This window comes from Octopus sinensis, linkage group LG21 (genome assembly GCF_006345805.1).
Source record: "Octopus sinensis linkage group LG21, ASM634580v1, whole genome shotgun sequence".
Classification (NCBI taxonomy): domain Eukaryota; kingdom Metazoa; phylum Mollusca; class Cephalopoda; order Octopoda; family Octopodidae; genus Octopus; species Octopus sinensis.
In genome coordinates, this window is record NC_043017.1 from 23,556,229 (window position 1) to 23,574,899 (window position 18,671).

General features: G+C 36.9%; 1 long non-coding RNA gene across 1 annotated transcript in view; it reads right to left on the reverse strand.

Moving 5' to 3' along the window:
- Positions 1 to 7,798: 7,798 nt before the first annotated feature.
- Positions 7,799 to 18,671, reverse strand: part of LOC118767406 — a 13,879-nt gene continuing 3,006 nt past the window's right edge. Inside the window, exons 2-3 of the long non-coding RNA XR_005003324.1 lie at positions 16,637 to 16,645; positions 7,799 to 7,808 (exon numbers count right to left, since the gene is read on the reverse strand). This is a non-coding gene — a long non-coding RNA (uncharacterized LOC118767406). The remainder of the gene's footprint in view (positions 7,809 to 16,636; positions 16,646 to 18,671) is intronic.

The window sequence follows — 18,671 nt, forward strand, 5'->3', positions numbered from 1 at the left end:
GTATGTGTGTGTGAAATTGACTATATCTGTGTGTGTGTATGTGTGTGTGTGAGATTGACTATATCTGTGTGTGTGTTTGTGAATGTATGTGTGTTTGTGAGAGGCTATATCTGTATGTGTGTTAGTGTACATTTATGAGTGTATGTGTGTCTGTATGCATGTGTGAGAGGCTATAACTGTGTGTGTGTATGTGAGAGAGAAAGACACTATATCTGTGTAAGTATGTGTATGTGTGTGTGTGAGAAGAGAGAGAGAGAGAGAGAGAGAGGTTATATGTGTGTGCATGTGAGAAACCACATGTAGTTGTGTGTGTCTGAACATGTGAGCACATGCATCAAGTATCTGTTTTATAAGCAACATGCAGATGTGTGTGCATCTGTGCTTATGATGCAGTGTGTATATGCATATGATAAAGAGTATGTGTGTGTGTGTGTGTATAATGCATTGTGCATGAATACATGCTGCAGTGTACATGTGTTTATATAATGCAGTAGGCATGCATGTACCATGTAGGCATGCCTAAGTGGTTAAGAAGTTCCACTTTGCAATTGTGATGTCCCCGGATCAATTTCTGTGTGTCACCTTGTGCAAGTATACTTTACCACGTCTTCAGATTCATCCAAGTGGAGGTGTATGGCTTAGTGGCGAGGGTGTTGGACTCATGATCGTAAGATTGTAGTTTCAATACCTGGACCAGCCAATGTGTTGTATTCTTGAGCCAAACACTTTATTTTACATTGATCCAGTCCTCTCAGCCGCTAAGAATGATTAATCCTGTGATGGACTGACATCCCATTCAGAGGGGAATATATCACCATGGAAACTGGAAAACGGGCCTTATGCGTCTATATTACTCATCAAGCAGCTTTATACTTTATCATATGCAATGTGGATGTATATATGATGCTGTGTACAACATGTGCATATGATGCAGGCATGGCCAAGTAGTTAAGAAGTTCCACTTTGCAACTATGATGGCCCAAGTTCAATTTCTCTGCTGACCACCCTGTGCAGGTACCTTTCACCAACTTCTAAGTTACGTGGATGTAAACACACCAACATCAGTTGTCAAGTGATGGTTGGGGGACAAACAGAGACACACAAACATATATATATATATGTGTGTGTGTATACGATGGGCTTCTTTCAGTTTCTGTCAATCAAGTCCACTCACAAGGCTTTGTTTGGTCCGAGGCTATAGTAGAAGACACTTGCCCAAGGTGCTATGCAGTGGAACTGAACTTGGAACCATGTGGTTGGTAAGCAAGCTACTTACCACACAGCCACTCCTGTGCATATATTCATGTGGGAGTTTGTAAGTGTGGGTGTGTGTGTATATGTGCAAGCATGTGTGTGTGTGCATGTTTTTGTATGTATCCCTGATTATACATTTATATACATATGTGAGTATGTATAGTGTGTGTGAATAATTATATATGTATAAACCTATGTGTGAGTATGTGTATATATATATATATGTGTGAGCATTTATACATATACATGTGTTTGTCTGTACGTGCTCATATTTATGCATGTATGCTACATGTGTGTGTGCGCGTGTGTTTGTGTGTGTGTGTGTGTGTGAGACCATTGATGGTTTGTTCCTGTTTTAGCACATTGCAACTAGTCAAGGAAATAATCGGAAGAAATCGTTACAAAGAAGGTTTTTCTACTGGAAAATTGGAAGCATACACACTCACACATGCATGCATGCTTATACACATATACACAACACACACATACACATGCAGACATATACTCAAAGTAGAATAGCTGTATTGACTCCAAGTTCAACTGTTAAAAACAAATTACACACACACACATGCATATATGTATGTAAGTATGTATGTATGTATGTATGTATGTATATGTGTGTGTATTAGATACACACACTTATTCATACATACATATACTCAAACAACTTTTCTTACTGATACATACTTATACATACACTCATATACATATACACACGCACAAAATCTTGCCCAGAGACATCTGTTTGGAGAAAAGCTTGTTTCTTATTATTGTTGCAACTGCTATGAGATTGCAAACTAATATCAGGGCTTCAACAAGAATTTCCACTTGCTAGAAATAGCAGTTAAAAATCCCTAATATTGCATCACAAAATCTAAAATAGAAAAAAGACACTACATTCGATTAAGATGATTCCTGATAAACTTCTCAAAATTTTGGAAGCACCACAACTGGGATCCCCATCCATCATAGGTTCACTCAGTGAAGCCCTTATCTGCTGTTAACCAGAATAACAACAACATGTTAAGCCTAGTGGTTCTCAGATAGTATACTGTGATGCGAAAATGCACTGCAAGAAACAGGCTAGATACACTGCAAAGAGATACTTGATGTGCTACTGATTTTTAAAAATATATTTTATGCTTAAACATATCTATGATAATACCCAAGCATCTTACTCTGACACTTTCATAAGTGATACCAAGATTTTCCTGTACTGAAATCATAATGACCCTGGATCAAATCTTGGCTGATGAGTTAGGTTTATTCCATCCATGCCTGTTTTTGTCCTTTTCCTTGATTGTCAAAAAAGTCTTTCAGTGTTATTTTTGTTATAAATTTGTCCCACACAAGCATGATTTATAAATCAAAGAAAGAAATTAATGTTGGTAGCAGTTAATCTTCTGATCATCGTCATCATCATCATCATCATTATCATTTACTGTCCTCCTTCCATGCTGGCATGGGTTGGATGGTTTGACAGGAGCTGGCCAAGCAAAAGCCTGTACCATAATTTTGTCTGTTTTGGCATGGTTTTTCCAGCTGGATGACCTTCTTAACACCAACCATCCCACAAAGTGGGCTGAGTGGTTTTTTTTACATGTCATTAGCACAGGTGAGGTTAGTTTTAGCATAGTTTTACAACTGGTTTCCTTTCCAAATGCCAACCACTTCACAGTGTGGACTGGATGCTTTTTATTTAGTACCAGCACCAGCAGGGTCACCAAGTACCTTTGCAAGACAATGAATCTTTGAGATTGGTGGGAGCATTGGAAGAGATGATCTTGTATCAGATGATGAATAGTTAGAGTGTGACAGAGAGGCAGAGACAGGTGTCTTGCTGTAGACGTGGTACATGGATTCTATTTCCTTTTTTATCAGGATTTGAACACACAATGTACAGAGCCAGAACAGGTACCAGAAGGCATCTTGCCAGACCCCCTTAAAAACACCACCCATCTACCACTCTGGATGGTACTTTTCCATTGAACCCAAAATGATGAAATGCAAAATTGATCCCAGTTGGATTTGAACTCACTATGCAGAAAGTCAAACAAATACTGCATGACATTGTATCCAATACTCTAATGACTCCACTAATCCCCCCACCTAAAGAAAGTTTATTTTTCTTTATTTTTATAAGTATTAAACTTTTAAAATGTATTGTTATACTCAGGGATGGTCATATTTTGCCAGTTAAACACACATACACTATGTATATTTGATCTTTACTTCAGCTTTATTATTATTATTATTATTATTTGTTATGATATTTCAGTACCAAATCAAGAACAAAGAAATAAATACTATAAGAAAACATCACACCATTATTGTACTTAGATTTGAACTTATGATCATATGGTCAGGGCTGAACTACTAAACATGGGGGTCATAAGTTAAAATATTTACTCCTGCCTTTGTCATTGTGCTATACACCACACTGGAATGCATGGCTGCGTGAGTAGGGCCTTTAGCTCATGGTTATAGGGTCAAGGACTCAAATTCTTGACTGGATGCCCTTGAGTAAGGCTCTTCACTTCATACTGCTCCAGTCTACTCAGCTGAAATGTGCACTGGCTGGTTGCTGGTGCAGTACTTCCTTCTTGATGTCAAATCCTATTTGGTTTGCTGGGTCAAAGGTGAGAGAGTTGAAAGTATGTTTATATCTGTTTGTTAGTAGAAAGGCAGCTACAACAATTAGTCAAAGCATGATGCATGTTACCAAACCATACTTAATTGCAAATGGTAGTTGGCTGTGTGAGGCATCTCAACAAAATGTTTTATTACATTTGCCCCAGTTTGTCTGACTGTATGAAGCATCTCAACAAAACATTTAATTACATTTGCCCCAGTTTGTTTGGCTGACAAAAAATAACAAATAAACACAGTCTCCACTCCCCTTATTTAAATGGTTAAAATGGTGACTAATCCAGCTGTTATATAAAAGTAAACAAACAACCCCCACTCACCCACCCACTTATGCAGCAGTTGGGAAAAATAGATGGAAAACAAGCATTTCAAAAAATATGGCTGTATGGTAAGAAGTTTGCTTCCCAAGAACATGGTTCTAGGTTCAGTCCCACCTAGAGCAAGCGTCTTCTACTATAGCCTATGGCCAACAAAAGCCTTGTGAGTGGATTTAGTAGATAGAAGCTGAAAGAAGGCTGTTACATATATATGTCTGTCTGTCTGTCTGTCTGTATGTATGTATGTATTTATGTATGTATGTATCTGTGTGTGTGTATGTGTGCGCGTATGTATATATGTGTGTATGTGTATGTCTTTGTGTCTGTGGTTGTTCCTCAATATCAGTTGGAAACTGGTGTTGGTGTGTTTACATCCCCACAAATTAGCAGCTTGGCAAAAGAGACTGATAGGATAAGTGCCAGATTTAAAAAAGAAGTACAGGGGTCAATTCATTGGACTAAAAATTCTTCAAGGCTGTGCTCCAGCATGGCCACAGTCTAACGACTAAAACAAGTACAAGGTAAAAGATAAAAGAATTATTTGGATGCATATTCATATACATATGTCGTCTCCATGGAAACTAGATTCATGACAACCCAAGGGCCGTTTTGGTTGCTTGGTACAAGGATCAAACCAATTAGTTTCAATGTTATTCGATAAATCATTACCCTACACATTCAAACCTCAACTTATGTCATTTCAATTTAAATCATTTTTAACTTTACATTTTAAAGAAATGAATGGAAAAAATAAACTTCAACTTCACATAGTTTACCCGATTTTATGTCAGTCTCAGAGGAACATAATTGCATAAATAATGTTTTTGAAAAAATACCTAAAAACTATTACTGACATGAAAAATCAAATATAAAAAAAAACATGTGGAAATAAGTACAAACCATTTATTCTTTTCTGCTCTCGGCACAAGGCCCGAAATTTTTGGGGAGGGGGCCAGTCGATTAGATCGACCCCAGTACGTAACTGGTACCTAATTTATTGACCCAAAAGGATGAAAGGCAAAGTTGACCTCGGCGGAAAGGTACAAACGATTTATTCTTTTCTACTCTTGGCACAAGATCCAAAATTTTTGGGGAGGGGGGGCCAGTCGATTAGATCGACCCCAGTACACAACTGGTACTTAATTTATTGACCCGAAAGGTTGAAAGGCAAAGTTGACCTCGGCGGAAAGGTACAAACGATTTATTCTTTTCTACTCTTGGCACAAGATCCAAAATTTTTGGGGAGGGGGGGCCAGTCGATTAGATCGACCCCAGTACACAACTGGTACTTAATTTATTGACCCGAAAGGTTGAAAGGCAAAGTTGACCTCGGCGGAAAGGTACAAACGGTTTATTCTTTTCTACTCTTGGCACAAGATCCAAAATTTTTGGGGAGGGGGGGCCAGTCGATTAGATCGACCCCAGTACACAACTGGTACTTAATTTATTGACCCGAAAGGTTGAAAGGCAAAGTTGACCTTGGCGGAAAGGTACAAACGATTTATTCTTTTCTACTCTTGGCACAAGATCCAAAATTTTTGGGGAGGGGGGGCCAGTCGATTAGATCGACCCCAGTACACAACTGGTACTTAATTTATTGACCCGAAAGGTTGAAAGGCAAAGTTGACCTTGGTGGAAAGTTACAAACGATTTATTCTTTTCTACTCTTGGCACAAGACCCCAAAATTTTTGGGGAGGGGGCCAGTCGATTAGATCAACCCCAGTATGCAACTGGTACTTAATTTATTGACCCAAAAGGATGAAAGGCAAAGTTGACCTCAGCGGAAAGTTACAAAGGATTTATTCTTTTCTACTCTCGGCACAAGACCCGGAATTTTGGGGGAGTGGGGCCAGTTGATTAGATCAACTCCAGTATGCAACTGGTACTTCATCTATCGACCCCGAAAGGATGAAGGCAAAGTCAACCTTGGCGGAAAGGTACAAACAATTTATTATAACACATGTAAGCTAATAAATTTTTCTTAAATGGTTTTTGTCTTATGACATTTTCTGAGTTAAGTCACATCTTGGAACCAATTAATTATTAATAAGGATGAACTGAGAAGATGCTGAGCTGGCAGGGTTGTTAGCATGCCAGGCATAATGCTTAGCACATTTCATTCATCTTATGATTTCAGCTCAAATGCTGCCATGGCCTACTTTCTCTTTCATCCTTTTGGGGTTGATAAAATAAGTACCAGTTGATCACTGGGATGAATCTAATTGACTAAGCCCCTTCCCCAAACTGCTAGCCTTGGGCTAAAATTTGAAACTGATAAGTATGAACTTCAGCACAAACTCATTTGCATAAAAAAAATACATAAGTTAGTGTTAACATATTATTTTTTTTTCTTTTACACTTGTTTCAGTCATTGGACTCTGGCCATGCTGGACTTCCATCTTGAAGGGTTTTTGCCTGATCAAATCAGCCTTGGTACTTGTTTGTTGTGTAAAGTCTAATAAGTATTCCTTTGGTCTCTTTTATTTTTTTGGAGAGCCCCGAAGACATAAACAAACCAACACTAGTTGTCAAACACTGAAATACAAATACACACATGTATGAGTGTATGTGTGTGTGTGTATATCATCATCATCATCCTTTAGCATCCGCTTTCCATGCTGGCATGGGTTGGACGGTTCAACTGGGGTCTGGGAAGCCAGAAGGCTGCACCAGGCCCACTCTGATCTGGCAATGATTCTATGGCTGGATGCCCTTCCTAAAGCCAACCACTCCGTGAGTGTAGTGGGTGCTTTTTACGTGCCACCGGCACAGGTGCCAGACGAAGCTGGCAACGGCCACGATCGGATGGTGCTTTTTACATGCTACCGGCACGGAAGCCAGTCGTGGCGGCGCTGGCAACGGCCACATTCGGATGGTTCTCTTATGTGCCACCAGCACTGGTATCGCAGCTACATTTTCCATTGAAGTTGATCGATTTTGATTTTGATTTTCACTTGCCTCAACAGGTCTTAACAAGTAAAGTTTTGTGTCCCAAGAAGGAGAGGTATGCATAAGTGGATGCAAGTATATACATATGTGTGTGTGTGTGTGTTTGTTTGTATATGTATGTGTGTGTATATATGTATGTATATATATTGTCTGAATTTTATAGTGTTAATTATCCATTATGGCTGATCTTACCAATCTGTTTCTTATGAAATTATATAATGGAGTGTTAGGCAACAAACCAGTTATATAATATACACTCTGTTTTTTTTTTTTTTTTTCTTTTTTTTATATATCAGTATGTCCTAAATTTCTATAAGCTTGCTGTTGATAAAGGATACTTGCTACTGATAATGCTCAGAGATGCAGAAATCTAAATTTAGCAATTCCACCAATGCCCCTGGATACACTTCTGCACTGTGCATTTCAAGAAGATACTTTCTAGAGACAAATACTGCAGTCCTGTGGCATTCTACAGTATATCCATATTAAGTAAGATATAGAGAAAGCTATTTAAACTAGATTACAATGATAAGTGAAGAGAGTGACATATAATCGAGACCTTTGGCGATACACCATGCTTGAGAAGACCTGTCAAGCCAAGTGAGATCATAGTTGTGGCTGATGCTGGTGTTACATAACTGGCACCTGTGTCGGTGGCATGTAAAAGGCACTCATTACACTCATGAAGTGGTTGGCATTAGGAAGGGCATCCAGCCGTAGAAACCATGCCAAATCAGGTTGGAACCTGGTGCAGCACTCAAGCTTACCAGTTTTCAGTCAAACCGTCCAACCCATACCAGCATACAAAACAGGTGTTAAATGATGATGATTAGCTTACAACCATTTCTAGAGGTATAAAGAATATCTTCAGATACCTTTCAAGAGAATTATCCTTTTGAAATTCTATACTTTATTAACAAAAAGAACCTTTGATTATGAAATTTATTTCATTCATTATTTACAAACAACTTGAAATGGAAATCCATCTTTGTGAAATATCATCTGAAAACTTAAGAACCTGGATTGTGTTTCATTTGTTTTGTCTTAATTTATCAATATTTCATGGTTTTTTTTAATGTTTTTATGTTTCCATGATTTGTTTTTTTTTTTTATTTTGGGTTGATAATAGTTAAATTAGAGAGCCAAAACTCTCCCAGGATGGCATGAAGGATGATGAGAATCACAATGTGGATAATGAAAGTGGTGGTAGTGGCTGCGGCGGTGGTGGTGGTGGTGGTGACAATGGCAATGGTGGTGGTTGTGGTGATGGTAGTGGTGATAATGATGATGATGTTAAAATATTGGTTCTTCTCTGAAGATAATCTTCAGAATAACAAAAAAAAAAAAAAGGTAAAAGTGGACTGAAAAATCTGTTTTATTTCATGAAACTCAACAAATCTGCACTTAATGGGGGGGGTGGGGAGAAAGAAGGAAAAGTAAAACAGAAAGGATGATAAAAGGAAAAGAAGGAAAAATAAAAAGAACTTTTGTCACAGATATTGTTTCTAATATTACAGATTTTGGATCATCTTGAAACACTGACACACACACACACATATACACACACACACACACATACATACATGACTGCACATACACACTTATATGACTGCGCAACCACACTCTCGTGCAGATATACACACACACATATACAGATGCACACACATAAACATTTACACAACTGGATATACATACACATACACACACATAAACATGTACATAACTGGATACATATACACACACAAATTATTGTGAACACACACACATGCATGGTTGCATGCGTACACACATATACACACACACTACAAAATTGCACATTTTCTTGTATATGCACACATACACACACACACAAACAATTATATAACTGCACACACGGTTCATATTCTGCTGCGTCCTACTTTGTCTTTCTATACATTTAATATGTATAGATATATGCTTATCACACCACATACACACATGCTTACATACATACATACACACATACATACATGCATGCTTGCACACTGCACAATGCACAATTGTGCAAACATATATAGAGCCAGGAAATTTTATCCTGTGAAATTTTAAAGATGGCTTTTTGGAGGGGTTCATATGTTCTTGGGCCAATTTCAGGAAAGTAATTTATTTTCTGAAATTTAAATCATTCAATTTTCCCATGTTTCAAAGGACTGTTTTAAAATTTTGTAAAACCAAAATCATATATATGTATATGTGTTTATACTTGAGTTTTTGTATTTACTTGCTTACATCTATCTATCTGTCTGTCTTTTTCTGTTTTATATATATATATTAGAAATATTATTTCTAAATCTCTCAAAGAGAGACATTCAGATATATCCATATATATATATATATATATATATACATAAATACACATGTATATATATATCAATTATATCTATATATGTGTGTGTGTCTCTGTATATGTGTGCGTATATATATATATATAAATATATACATATACATAAATAAATACATATGTACATATACATACGTGTGTGTGCATGTATATATACACACATGTATAAATATACATCTATACACACATAGGCACATCTGTCATTAGTGACAGAAGCACTATTAGTACAGAACAGCATTCTGTATATCATGCTTGACTCAGATATACTACAGAAGCCTTGAAACTGGGGTGACAATATATGTCTATGCAAGATGGTTTCTTGAGATGAATATCACAATTTCAAGACTTTCAACAGTATATCTCTGTTAAGTATGATCTATCTATCTATCTATCTATCTATCTATCTATCTATCTATCTATCTATCTATCTATCTATCCATCTCTTTCTCTCTCTCTCTGTATAACTAAACCCCCATACTTTGTGTGTATGTATGTATGTATGTATGTATGTATATATATATATATGTATGTATGTATGTATGTATGTATGTATGACATGCACACACTCACACAAAAACACATTTACACACATAAAGAAGAATTGAAAATTTTACACCATCAGAATTTGCTTATTACAGTATTATTCTCATTAAATTCCAATCTAACACATGTTTCTACTTGATAAATGTCCCAATGTCCTTTGATATGGCATTTATGTGCATTTAGTTGATTCAGTTGCCGTATATATTCATCTCAAATACACATTCCTCTGCAGCTTTGTTCAAGATTTTACCCAATTTTACCCATGAGTGGATTTCCTCTTTATTTCCTCCCTTTTTCAATTCCTTTTAGATCAATCTATCTAATCTTATATGGTATCATTTTATCCTCATTATGAGTGTCCAGTGAGGTGAATGTATCCTTGCCTATATAAGGTTTTTTTTCTTCTAGTTCTAAGTATATAAAAATAATCTATTCCTTTAAATTCTAAAGAGAAAAATTTTTTATGATGTCTTGGTTATATACTCTGTACGTTGTGTGAAATCCAGTGAAGTAAACTCAGGATTTACCTATTGAGTGAAGTACCATTTGCTTGTCTTAATTGATTCTGTATGTTCCCTATCATTCAATGTGGTTAGCCAGATCTGGATTTTATCAGAGTGCTAACAAGGTACCTGCACAAATTCCAAAACCCTATCCCTTTACATTACATATATATATAAAAAAACACCCACTACACTTACGGAGTGGTTGGCGTTAGGAAGGGTATCCAGCTGTAGAAACACTGCCAAATCAGACTGGAGCCTGGTGCAGCCTCCATGGCTTACCAGACCCTGGTCAAACTGTCCAACCCATGCTAGCATGGAAAACGGACGTTAAATGATGATGATGATATATATAATAATTATTTGAGGGAATATACATCCAAACTTATATATATATATATATATATATATATCAAAAATCGAATATAAATATATATTCTTTTCTACTCTAGGCACAAGGCCCAAAATTTTTGGGAAAGGGGCCAGTCGATTAGATTGACCCCAGTATGCAACTGGTACATAATTTATCGACCTCGAAAGGATGAAAAGCAAAATTGACCTTGGCAGAATTTATAGACAGACGAAATACCTGGTATCAACCACATTCAAATGATGCATTTTACGTGCTACCGAAATGGGAGCCAGTCAGGGAGCACTGGCCACAGCTACGATTTTTATATATTATACACACACACACACACACACACACATATATATCTATTATATAAAATCCGTTCTGTCTGTGTGTGTCTTCTAGGATCTCAGGTATCCTCCATCCGATTGCGCTCGAATTTGATATGTAAATACCGACAGTATCAGGGTGTGTATAAGTCTTGAAAAAATTATGAAAATCGATTCCAGGTGAGAATGCGATCGATAAAGCCATGGGAATGTGCATTTGTACGCGCAAATACATCAGCTGTTGCGATCAATACTATGCACACACAAGAAAAATGCACGTGCAGTTTGCGCAAAAAAAGCCTGCTGGCTTGAAATAATGCCACAAAATGCAGTATATTTAAGAGACCAAAAAAGTAAGATGCAAAAGAGATATTTTCTTCAAACTTGGCATGAAGGAAGGAAAGACTATTTGGTTTCTCAAGAAGTTTTTTTTTTTTGCTTTAACTTCGTTTAACAAAACCAAAAATTTTATTGAAATAAAGGGATGCTTAATTATTTTTTAATGAAAAGAAAACACTGATTGCTTTTTATTCAGCAGAGATGGCAGGTGTTTTGCTTGTATACATATATTTTTATATATATTTATACAATGGGTACTGAAAATACAGGAGGATCAGTTAATTATGATTTTATCCAATATATTTCCCTCTCAGATTCACACACTTATTGCAGTGGCCCTTTAGCATTTAAACCGGCCATATCCGGCCAAAAGTATTCTGCCAGTTTTATGTTCAAACTGGCCATATCTGGTCTCTCACACTAACCCGACAATATTGTTTTAAAAATTAACAGTTACCTCATCAAAATCTCAAAACTACAAGATAATGCTTGATTAGTTCAAGGCAATGTGGATGAAAAAGCACTAATTTTGGTAGAATAATGTGAACACTAAAGGGTTAAAGAACTAGGAAGTTTGGGCCCCCAACCAGGGATTTTGTAACACCCTTAAAGTCAGAAACTTTTCAGCACCGCCTCATGTGCATATATGTGTTTATATAAGTATGTACTCATATGCATGCAAACACACACACACACACACACACACACACATGCAATTCACAATGATAACACGGAAAGCTAATTCTTTTATAAATCTCATAAGTGAATAGGACTGGTGCTTATCTCTATTGTGTATTGTGCTAAGTAACAGGTTTTGATGTCATAACACTTGCATCATGTGCTTTATAGCAGTGTGAGAACTGATATTAATAAAACAATGAGATACAAAAAAGAAAAGGAAAAAAATGAAAATATATAACAGAATAGTATAACACAGTGTATGGCATGTATGACATATGAGGTAATTTATTAATGGAAGTGATATTGGTATGTTGGGTAGTAGAGTTGATGCTGGTGTCTTACAAATTCTTTACATGTTTCTGAGAAAGAAGAATAGAGATAAAAAAAAAGATAAAGAAATGGCTAAGTGTGATGTAAAGAAAGATCTGGAAGTAGAAAAGATAATAACTATTGAGGATTCTCTTCAAAATCTTAGAAGGAAAAAATGGAGAGAAAAATAATGGCAGACGTTGAAGGAGATTGTGTACAGGTGATGGGTATCAAAGAGGTGTGTATGGATGGAATAAATCTCAAGGCAATATTCGAAGATGAGGAGTTTGCCTACGATATTGATAATGATTATGATGATCATGATGGTTACAATGTCAGCGATGATGATGATGATGATAAGGATAATGCTGATGAAGATGACTATGACGATGATGATAATGATACCAGTGATGTCAATGACAACAACAACAACGACAATGATGATGATGACAATAACAACGACACCAGTGATACCAGAGTCAATGATGGTGAGAACGATGATGATGATGACGATGATGATGATGATGATGATGACAATGACAACGATGATTATGTTGGTGGTAGAGATGATGATGATGGTGGTGGTGGTGGTGGTGGTGGTGGTGGTGATAATGGTGATGATGACGATGACAATGATGATGATGATAATGCTGTTGCTGTTGATGAAGTGGGGAGCAAGACAAATTGCCACCTGAATATGATATGGGGGCAATCACAAGAAGCTTTTCCTTTCCAACAAAAAGAATTAACCTCAACTCTGCCAGCCAATAAAACATTTATCAACCCCTCCCCTCAAATACACTGAGCTCTTGCTGTTGTCGTTTAGCCCCAGGTCAGCTCCGATTGAGCATGTATGTGATCAAAGCCATTCTAGCTATTGTGGCTCCACATTTTTTTCTGTAGTTATATATCTAAGATTGCAATCTCCAGCACATCCTGTAAGGTTGTGATTTGAGGGAATTTGATTACTATTTCTAGGAGATTGCATGACTATACAGTGGATCCCTCATTGGCTTCTCAGAGTTTCTGTTACTTGCAATGGTGAGCTTTACAATCATTTGAGTTCAGTGGCCTGAGCTGTTGAGAACTACATTAATAATTGCTTCTAAGCCAGGCGCAAGTCCTGATATTTTGATGAGAGGGGAACAATCAACTAAAATGATTCCAGTATTTGACTGATACTTTATTTCATTGATCCAACCCCATCTCAAGGAATGAAGGGCAAAGTTGATCAGAGCAAGATTTAGACTCAGAATATAAAGAGCTGAAACAAAATCAAGGATGACTTGATACTAATGTGTACCATACTTACGTTATTGATTTCAAGAGTTCTAGGAATGAGCAAACATAGATTACCCTTCCAGCCCGACCGTCTTTGAAATAAAAGGAACATTTAGAATGTGACAACTAGGAGAGAGTATTGCACCAGCACGGGGATGGTATTTCAGTTTTTTTGCTCATGGGTCACTGAGTACTTGCCAAGAAATTTTTACACCATGCATCCATTTCAAGCACAATCTGCTGCAAGCGTGGGATTCCCCATTCACTGACCAAACCTGGAAGAGTCCTTGCGATCTAAAGCAGCCCAAGGGATAAATCCCTTGTTAACCTCGCCCAGCCCGCAAATGGCTGATCTAGGGGAGATAATCCATCCTCACTAACGCCGGAATATTTATTCTTTGACGACCAAATGACCATTGACCATAACAGATTTCTGCCTCTCAGAAGTGAAGAGTTAAATTTGGCTTCAGACTAGAGTGTAATGAGTTGTCCATGAAGCTACAGCTCTCGTGGATGCAAAACCATTGGTCACTCTATGACCAGACATTAACTTTATGACTTTAATAATGTATGTATGTATATATATATATATATATATATCTACTAGCAGTATCGCCGGCGTTGCTCAGGTTTGTAAGGGAAATAACTATAAAGCATTTTTAGAGAGTTATAGCCAAAAAATATCAAAAAAATGGAAAAAAATGATGGTAAATTTTTTTGAGAGTAAAAAAAGGTGGAGTTGCGTCCCCTAGACAGTTTGCGGTTTGTGTTTCTGATTCTCGACCCCATGTCGAATTTATCGATTTTTTTCAGAACTGGGGGAACTTTTCAAAATTTTCGCTGCGTTAGTTTTGAATTATGACATTGGGCTATGTGTGTGTCAAGTTTCATCAGAATCGGTTGAAAGTCGTGGTCAGAGTGAGGGTACAAGCAAACAGACACACAGAAACACGCACAGACAAACTGCCGTTTATATAGAGAGAGATATATGGAAATGTACTTGCATAGCAAGTGACCTGATCTGAGATCCTGTCCTGAAACAAAAGCAATTGCAATGTGGAAGGTGTTTATAAGCCTTCGTTAAATGATGATGATGATGATGATATATATATATATATATATATGTGTATATATATATATATATATGGAAATGTACTTGCATAGCAAGTGACCTGATCTGAGATCCTGTGCCGAAACAAAAGCAATTGCAATGTGGAAGGTGTTTATAAGCCATTTAACAACACACAAAAACTGTTCGATTCACTTCAACATTTAAATTTAATTTGCCAAAATATTTACGTCGCTTTAAAAACGTGACCTGTTCACTGACAAAATTCTGTGCTGCACAGAGATGCAGCATGGAATTTTGTCAGTGAACAGGTTGCGGACTCAAAGCGACGAAAATATTTAGGCAAATTAAATTTAAATGTTGAAGTGAATCTAACAATTTTTGTGTGTTGTTAAATGGCTTTTAAACACCTTTCACACTGCAATTATATATATATATATGAAAAAACAAGTCAAGATAATTTTATAAAGAACATTTCAGTACTGGTTTCAGTTATTTTGAGACCTTTTCAACTGTAACGATTAAATAATTCAATTTAGAAAAATTAAAAGCAAAGTTTAAAAAAAAAATATTTGTATAGTGTTCAAATATAAGTGGCATTTTCCTGGTTTTTGCCTTTCTCTGTCTCTCTTGTTTACACTTGTGGGTTGGAGGGAGGTCATTGTGAATTCTTGGTAGGGAAGAAGAAGAAGAAGAAGAAGAAGGATGAGGAGAAGGGGGAGAAAGAATTTAGAGTGCCTTGATTGTTTTGAGTGGTCAGTGGTGGCTAGCAGTTGCTGTTCAATTCATGAGTATATTTCTATTGAAAGGTTTGTTTATAGCATTAGTGATAAAGTTAGGAAGTAGAAGGGGGAGAAGGAGAAGATGATGGTGATGGTGATGATGATGATGATGATGATGAAGAAGAAAGAGAAGGGAGAATATGAATGAGTGGAAGTAGTGAGGTGTTGTATGACTTAAAGTTGGCACCTTATGGGTTATAGCTGTGATTGGGGCTGATATTTAATGGATTCTTAGGAATGTAATATTTGTGTTATTCTAAAGCCAAGGTGGATGTTTGTCATACACACCGTTCAGAAGGGGCCTGTATTTTGTAATAAAGAGAGGGAAAATCCTGAAGTTTGGTGTTTTGTTGTTGGCGCAAATATCTATGTGTTGGCTGAATGCTATTTTTCTGTTTTGGGGAATTTTTATCTGGGATCTGTGCAGGGCCATTCTTTTATGCAAACTATTTTTTGTTTGGCCTATGTATTGCTCTTGACACCCAGAGCAGGTTAGTGTGTATATCAGGTTCTCCGAAGCACATGTGAAGTTGCTTTTCACTGCAAACCGTTGGGCTCACCGACAAAGAATATGACTATATGACCAATTTCACAAATAAAACCAGCCAATTCTACGGTATCACGCCAACGAACTCCCACATTCCATCAAAAAAGAATTTGTGATAGAAGGGGTTAAATTCATCCTGGAAAATAACTTCTTTGCCTTCAACGACAACTTCTACCGACAAAAATCAGGGACTGTGATGGGTACGCGAATGCCCCCCCCCCCTTTGCCAACCTAGTCATGGTATTACAGATCTATGACAGCTGATCTTACCAATCAGTTTCACACAAGATAGTAGGTAATCACATGATTATCTAACACCTATACCTGTTAGAGATGGCAGATATGGAAAAAATGGTCAGTGTTGCTGTTCACAATACATTTCTTCTTAAGCATAAAATCTTGTTGGGTACAATCCTCCTTGCTTAGAATATCCATCCATCCATCTATCCACCCAGCCAGCCAGCCAGCCATTAAATATATATATATATATATATATATATATAGTGCCGCCTTGCCTCTGATGCCAGCGCCGCCTTGCTTGGCTTCTGTGCCGGTGGCACATAAAAAGCACCATCCAAATGTGGCCGATGCCAGCACCACCTTGACTGGCTTCTGTGCAGGTGGCATGTAAAAAACACCAACCGATTATGACTGATGCCAGGCTCCCCCGGCACGTAAAGAGCACCCACTACACTCACGGAGTGGTTGGCGTCAGGAAGGGCATCCAGTTGTAGAAACACTGCCAGATCAGACTGGAGCCTGGTGCAGCCTTCTGGCTTCCCAGACCCTGGCCGAACCGTCCAACCCGTGCTAGCATGGAAAGCGGACGTTAAATGATGATGATGATATATGTATATATAAGTATGTATGTATATATATGAAAAGAATATATATCTCTTTTTGTTCACTCAATTATTGATGGAGCTGTGGAGGTGCCTTTCTTGGGTATTTTTTGTTAGACATAGTGGAGCCCATTGCTCTCTAAGTCTAACCACAACTAGTTTTTTTACCAAAAGACAGACAGAAAGAATCGACCCCTTCATAGGATTGGTAATTTATTTTGACAACCCAGAAAAGATGAAAAGTAAAGGTTTTATGCAGAAATGTTTGTGTGTGTGTGTGTATTAGAAATATTCTAAAAGAATCCATTATTAATAAGATCATTCTTTTCCATTATATTCAACTCCTAAAAAAAAAAAAAAATAGAAAAACTGAAATGAATATCATTTAATCAGAAATACAAAATATAAACAAAAACAAGATGGTTTTTTTGTTTGCAGACAAAAGAGGAGAAAAAATTATTTCTTGAATTTTCCAATAATTTTTTACTTATTTACCAAATTTGGCAAACCATAACTCTTGTAAATAATCTATTACTCATTATTCTAATATTTCTGTTAACCAAATTCTTCTTCTTCTTCTTCTTCTTCTTCTTCTTTTCTTCTTTTTTTCTTTCTCTTCTTTCTTTTCTTCTTCTTTTCTTCTTTTCTTCTTTCTTCTTCTTCTTCTTCTTCTTCTTCTTCTTCTTCTTCTTTCTTTTCTTCTTCTTTCTTTTCTTCTTTTCTTCTTCTTCTTCTTCTTTCTTTTCTTCTTTTCTTCTTCCTTTCTTTTCTTCTTCTTCTTCTTCTTTCTTCTTCTTCTTCTTCTCCTCCTCCCCGTAAACATTTTAAAAAGACTTTATTATAAACTAATGGATTGTTCATTGAAGCAAAACTATACAAATCAATACTTCTGTTTACACTTTTATAGTCTGTCTTCTCATCCATCTTTGCTTTTCTTTACTTTTCAGATCACAACACACAAAACTTGCTGCAAATTTCATTCTGTTTCTTTTCTGCTTCCCCTCCTATTTTATTTCTTTTCACAATCCCCAAATCAACTAATGAGTCAAACTTTATTTTCTTTATGCTTCTCATTTTTCTTTCCTTTTTCATGCTTTACCTTTTTCTTTCTTTCTTTTCTTCTTTCCTTCTTTCTTTCTTTCATTCACTCTCTCCCCCTCTCCCCTCTAACTGGTCTAAATCTTCACCCCCAAGAATGCATATATACTGAACTATGCAGGATGGATTACAGCTTGTTGTTGGTGGTGGTGGTGGTGGTGGTGGAGGTGTTGTTGTTGGAAACACCGAATAACAAAGGTGGTATAAATCAAATACAAACAGACTAACAGACAATGTTTCAGTTTGCTTTGCCTCAAAAAAATCAAAACAAACATGAAATAAAAATAAGAAACAGAATTCTATCTAATTTGCAGACTAAGACCAGTGAATTTAGAGGCCAGAGTAAGTCAATTACATTGACCCAACTGGTACTTGTTTTATCAACTCTGGCCGTTGCCAGCCTCGCCTGGCCCCCATCTCGGTGGCATGTACAAAGCACCATCAACGTGGCCGTTTGGCACCTGTGC